Raw genomic sequence first — 6,855 nt, forward strand, 5'->3', positions numbered from 1 at the left:
TCATCATCCCTTGTGGCAGTACATTCCATTGGTACCATTTATGAGGTCCAATATGATTAGGATAAGGGAGAGAGAAAGCGAATCTCTCTCGGTCTAAAGGGTGTAAAAGTATATTAAAAAAGCAATCTTGTAAATCAATAATAATAATATGCCAGTTTTGAGGAATAGTGGTAGGTGATGGGATTCCTGGTTGTAATGCACCCATAGGTTTCATAGATGCATTAACTTTTCTAAGGTCTTTTAGGAGATGCCATTTGTTAGATTTCTTTTTTATAGCAAAACTAGGAGAATTCCAAGGACAACAAGATTCCTCAATATGCTTTAATTCTAGTCGTGTATCTATAAGTTCCTTAGCCACCTGTAATTTCTCTTTCAGGTGAGAGAGAGGGGCCACTGCTCTGTCCAAATAGGCTCGTCATTCTTCCAAGTTATTTTAATAATTGTATTGTTTGTTAAATGAGCAGTGGCCCCTAGGAAAAATGTGGAGTGTATATCTGAGTTTGCCATTGCATAAGTAAGTCCCTTCCTATTAGATTAAGGGGTTGGCCTTCTGGTCCCTCACATGGATAAATTTGAGTACTCTGATAAACCTCTTGTACTTTGGTTTGAGAAATCCCTGCAATTTGGCAAGAAATTTTTTGTACAGGCCTGGATTTGGGGCCATAAATGTTTGGAAATAATAGTAATATAAGATCCAGTGTCGAGAAGACCAGAAAATCTTTTACCATTAATTTTGATATTTATCGTCAGTCGGGCAAATTCAGATACTAATGATGTCCAAGAGGACTGTTTTTGATCTGTACTGCCGAATCCGCCCATCCGTACATCATTAGAGGAGTTAATAGAAATGTAAGGTAAAAGGAGTAAGTGAGCAATTTTATCCCCCCTTTTGAATTGCCATAAAATCTGAAATGACATCATAATTTGAATTTCTCCTTTATAATCTGAATCAATTACTCCAGGGTAAACAGTAATTCCTTTAGAAGTCGAACTAGATCGGCCACGTAAATGACTGCAGGTTTATAAGGGCAGGGGTCAAAAAAGTCCGGTAGGTATTCTGGAGGGGACTGCCTGGTGGTAAAGGAGAAAGGCATTTAGGGCTGGTATATCGATGGCAGCACTGCTGGATCTGGAGGGTTTGAGGGAAAAGATGGAATTTGCCCCTGGGTTTTGTTGAAGGGGACCTGGGGGGTCCCCTGCTTGGAGTTTCCGGAATAGGTTTCCCTTCAATGTCAAATTTAGATTTACAATCTTTGGCCCAATGCATTCCTCTACAGCAGTGAGGGCAGATTTTTGGAGGTTTTTTATTAACTTTCTTAGGGCAGTCCCTTTTTAAATGGTTCTTATCTCCACATGTAAAGCATCCTTCATATCCCTTTCTTAAGGCAGCAACCATTATTTGAGCTAGCATTTGCATCTTTTGAGTTTCTGATCCTAGATTGCGACAAGCCTTCAAATAATCAATAATAGTCCCTGTCTTATGAATTGGAGCTATAGCTTTTTGACATTCCTGATTTGCATTTTCATAAGCAAGTAATTTCTCTAGTTGCCTTTTGGCTTCTTCTCCAATTACAGTATGGGAAATAGCCGTTTGTAATCTAGCTAAAAAACCAGCATATGTTTCATTGGGTCCCTGTAATATTTTAGTATAGCTACCTGTAGGGTCCCCTTGAGGAGTAATTTGATCCCAAGCTTCAAGGGCCACTGTTTTTCATTGTTCATGTAACAAGGGAGGGCACTGTCTTTGAGCTTCTATAGCGTCAAATTGTCCTGTACCAGTTAGCATTTCAAAAGTAATTTGACTCTGGAGAGCGCCAGCTCGAGCATTTCTGTTAGCATGATCTCTGGGTATATCATGAAACCACATCATCCATTGAAAGATATTCTCCTGGTTTAAGGAGAGCTTTTATTAAAGTTCGCCAATCATGGGGAATAAAATTTCCAATAGAGGATGTTATAGAATTTAGAAGTGCTTTAGTAAAAGGTGAATGTGGGCTATACCTAGTTATAGTTTTTTTTAATTTGTTGCATGTGATAAAAGTTAATACCCTCGTATTGAGGTATTACGTGCCCTTGAGTGTCAGGATTTCTTAAAACTGGAAAGGCGGAGAAACCATCGGCTTCAGAGACCTGTGATTGCAAAGCCAGCAATTCAGAGAGCCTCTGTCGTGAAGGAGAGTGAGTAGGTAGATAATTGTTATTCAGAAAGGTGTTGTTGGTTTTAATGTCAAAAGGTGTCTTGGGGGAGTCATTGCCAGAATCATTAGGTTCTAGCAAGGGAGAGACTTTGAGATTTGTGCCCCCTGGCAGGGGAGGAGCACTTGGAGCAACTGGGGCAGGGCTTGTAAGGAAAATACTGAAATATTTTATGTTGCTCTAATTGGGCCTTTCATAAGGTTTCATCATCTAATTCATATTCATGTAGTAAGTGTTCTTCCTGTTGCTGAATATTAGGAGGGTTAGAATTACGTTGAAATGGCAAAATCATGGCTTCAATGAGAGCCCATAGAGGCCAAAAATCTATTGGATATTTTTTCCCTGTCTGGCAGCACGTTCAACATTCTCTTTGGCCCAGTGCCAAATTTCTAAATCAAAACTACCTTCGTCAGGAAACCAAGGGTTACATTCAACCATTGTCTGAAGGCAAGCCTCTAATTGCTGAGGCGAAACTGAAAATCCCTGAACTTTAAATAAGTGCTGAAGTAAAGTAGAAAATTGATGGGGTTTTCCAGCCGTTTGACCCATGTCTTAGTACTTACCGACCTCAATAGGCCGTGGGGTCACTCCGTCCGAATCTGCCACGTGTACCAGGTACCTGTTATGGAAGCCACTTGTTGAGGTCCTTAAATGGACCGGAACCTGGTGGTCCGGAGTCGACGATAAGAAAGTAAAAGAGAGAGAGTAAAAGGCTGATATTTCTTGGTTTATGCAGAAAACCAATAAAGTCCTTTGACACAGGGCTTGCGTCGCTCACAAAGGTACCTGGCGCCCTCTCGAGGTTGGTGAAGGCACAGGGCGCCTTCTCGAGAGGATCTTAGAAGCCCGGGCAGGAGAGTGAGCACGACGGGTCTCTGCGCTCCAGAGAATTAGCCTCAGAGAGAGAGAAAGAAAGACACTGGGACCAAAGCTCTAATGAAGCAAAGGTATTTTATTCAACATTGTGTGGGTATTTATACTGTCTTACAAGATAGCTATTTTCAGCAAAGATAAAATCATAACTTACAAGTTATCAAGGAAACATGAGGTCATCCATATGAAAGAGAGAGGGTTGTAAATAATCACTTTTACTGTATGGTTCATAGAAAGGAAGAGGGTCGTAGTTACTTATCACCATATGGAAAAATTAATGAAGGAAATGCATGCATTCTTAAGCCCCTGGGAGTAGTTTGCTACTCCACTTAATTCCTGAATATTCAGGAATTAATAAGGAACAGAGGATTCATGACAGATCCAAAACAGCACATAGGAAGCCCCCTGTTAAATGCTTCCTGACAGTAATAAATCTTCTTAAGTTAGATTGTATGATAATTGTTACTAGTAATAATATAGATATTCTAGTGATTATATGGAGTTCCTAAAAATCTAGTCTATCTTAGTAAAATGTTATCAGTCCTAATTCTAATTATTATCTGAAAGTGTTGTATGTCACAGCAGTAACCAAGCTACTTTGGCAATTGAACTGTAATCAGATTTTAAATATGCCTTCTTCTTTTGTCATTATAGACACAGTTTCACTACAATGCCCTTGCAAAAATGCTTCTTCTTCAAGAAGATATAGAAAGAACTTTTGGATAAACACAGGTTTCTGACTTTCAGACCATAATGCTGAACTGAGTAAGAAACTGAAAAACTCTAATGAAAAACCTGATGGCTTCATAGAAAGTTAACAAAAGGACTGAGTGAACTGATTATATTCACAGGACTGAGTGAATATGGTTATAATTTTTGTGGTTTCTATCTGAAAATTTACTGGTTTATCATTTATAATGTTTCCTTAACTTCTTGGACTTTTATATTTGGATCAAATGCTTTTCTATCATATGCATGATCTCATGCTACTTTTAGAAATCAATCCCAATTGTTGAGTTTCTGGCCAATTACTTGCATCTAATACTTTTGAGTTCAGTTCAGTTCAGTCGCTCAGTAATGTCCGACTTTTTGTGACCCCATGAATCGCATCACGCCAGGCCTCCCTGTCCATCGCCAACTCCCGGAGTTCACTCAAACTCACGTCAGTCGAGTCGGTGATGCCATCCAGCCATCTCATCCTCTGTCGTCCCCTTCTCCTCCTGCCCCCAATCCCTCCCAGCATCAGAGTCTTTTCCAGTGAGTCAACTCTTCGCATGAGGTGGCCAAAGTACTGGAGTTTCAGCTTTAGTTTCATTCCTTCCAAAGAACACCCAGGGCTGATCTCCTTTAGAATGGACTGGTTGGATCTCCTTGCAGTCCAAGGGACTCGAAAGAGTCTTCTCCAACACCACAGTTCAAAAGCATCAATTCTTCGGTGCTCAGCTTTATTCACAGTCCAACTCTCACATCCATATATCAGCACTGGAAAAACCATAGCCTTGACTAGACGGACCTTTGTTGGCAAAGTAATGTCTCTGCTTTTGAATATGCTATCTAGGTTGGTCATAACTTTTCTTCCAAGGAGTAAGTATCTTTTAATTTCATGGCTGCAGTGGTAAATTTCTCCACTCCAAGGGTATAATTGTTTGGCCCTGAGGAAATTTATTTTAAAAGAAAGACTATAGTCATGCCCAGGTCACTATTGAAATTAGTATGTGAAATCCCCTCACCTGGCCAATTAATAATGCCTGCCCTGGAGAACCTGGTGATAGTGGGCATGGACCACCTGGAGTACCTCTATGGGAAGGCCTTGTCACTCATCTTCTTGGGATTCCTGCCCTGGAGGGACACCATGCTGTTGTGTGCCATGCTGGATGCTCACTCCAAGATGCAGTGCTGCAAGGAGACCCACATCATCCCCCATGTGCTGGCCATGCACCAGGCCTGGTCCAAGTCTGTCAGGAAGCATGTAACAGGAGGCTTCCTGTGTGCTCTTTTGGATCTGTCATGAATCCTCTGTCCCTTATTAATTCCTGAATATTCAGGATTTAAGAGGAGTTGCCAAACCGCTCCAGGGCTGAGGAATGCATGCATTTCCTTCATTAGTTTTTCCATACAGTGATAAGTAACTATTTATGACCCTCTTCCTTTTTATGAACCATACGGTAAAAGTGATTATTTACAACCCTCTGTCTTTGATATGGATTGCCTTATGATAATTTGTAAGTCTGGACTTTTGATTTTTATCTTTGCTGAAAATAGCTGCCTTGTAAGACTGTGTATATACCCACACTATGTTGAATAAAACACCTTTGCTCCATCAGAGCTTGGGTCCCTGGGTCTGTCTCTCTCTGTCTCTTTCTCACTCTCTCTCAGGCTAATTCTTTGGAGCACAGAAGCCCGCTGAGCTCACTTTCTTGCCGGGGCTTCTAAGACCCTCTCAAGAAGGCGCACTGTGCCTTCACCCGCCTCGAGAGAGCTCGTGGTGACTACCTGTAGCAGGGCAAGCTCTGTGTCAAGAGCTTTATTGGTTTTCTGCATAAACCAAGGAATATCAGCCTCTTCTCTCTCTCTTTTACTTTCTTATCATCGACTCTGGACCACCAGGTTCTGGTCCATTAAAGGACCTCAACACAAGTCTAACCAGGAGAAGCTGCAGTTGGACGAGGTGGGCATAATTGATGAGGTGCTGGATGTGGCCATGCAGGCCTTCAACCTGGAGGTGATAGCCAAGCACGGCAAGCCAGTCGGCATCCTCTGCAACAAATACTCCTCCACACTCAAGTTTTCTGTCTACCTGTTGCACCTCTTCCCTGCTGGTGGTGCAGGACAGTTGGGCCTCCATGTACTCCATGGTCACCTGCAATATCACCATTGCCAGCTTCAACCTCCGCAGCTACCACGACTACCTCACCAAGTGGAGCCAGGCCATGGAGGTGATGTATGCCCTGTGCATGGAGGTGGGCAAGGACAAGTGCCTGCCTCTGTACTAAGAGTAGGTGGTGCTGCACCCTGGGTCACCCTCTGGCTCATCCTTGACCTCCTTGCCACCACCTGGAGCAGTACTGACCTGTGCGACAAGGACATAATCAGCAAGCCCAGCAGCATTTCCCTGTCCAAGATCAAGTGATCCACAGCCCAGGTCATCATGCCTGTGGATCTGGAATTTCTCTCCAAGTGGACAGGCCACATCCCTGGTGATGTGTCCCAGAACATGGTCCAGATCACCCCCATCCTGGCTCGGCTCAGCTATGACCCCTACACAAACCCAACTCTGTCATCAACAATGCACACCAGGTCTTGAAAGGGGACTGTAGTCAACCAGCCAGTCTGAAAGACTGTTTTCAAATGAATGAGAATAGCACCTTGTTAGGGAAATTAAAATGGAGGTAGTCTTGTTCAGGTTTCAGAAGTAGGGAGCAAGCCTCTGACCAACTTCTGGCCTTTACCTGAACCCTGCCTGGACTACATGCCTGCCCGCAAGCATACCAATTATTACCAATAAGTTACCAATAAGTTAGATAAGAAAGGGAGTGAGTCTTGGGAATTTCTTAAGCCCCTGGAGACCTGGCCAGTCCCCCGGAGTCTAAGGAATCTTGTGACTTACAAGGTGAAACAAATAGCATTGTAAAAATTAAAGAAAAACCAGAGCTGCACTTTTGCACACAAAATGATGATAACATCAGTTTGTGGCCTGGGATTATAAGCGGGAGCCCCCAGAGCTGCAATATGAAGTCTCACCCGTGGGGTGGATGCACCGCCTGCGACCTTTTTCCCAACTGGGAC

The 6,855-nt window shown here is 42.7% G+C and overlaps 1 pseudogene; it reads left to right on the forward strand.

The window, feature by feature from the left end:
• The first annotated feature begins 4,813 nt into the window (after nt 1-4,813).
• Nucleotides 4,814-6,462, forward strand: LOC102264833 (protein-tyrosine sulfotransferase 2 pseudogene; annotated as a pseudogene).
• The last annotated feature ends 393 nt before the right edge of the window (nt 6,463-6,855 follow it).

The sequence above is a fragment of the Bos mutus genome, chromosome 18 (assembly GCF_027580195.1).
Source record: "Bos mutus isolate GX-2022 chromosome 18, NWIPB_WYAK_1.1, whole genome shotgun sequence".
Taxonomy (NCBI): Eukaryota; Metazoa; Chordata; class Mammalia; order Artiodactyla; family Bovidae; genus Bos; species Bos mutus.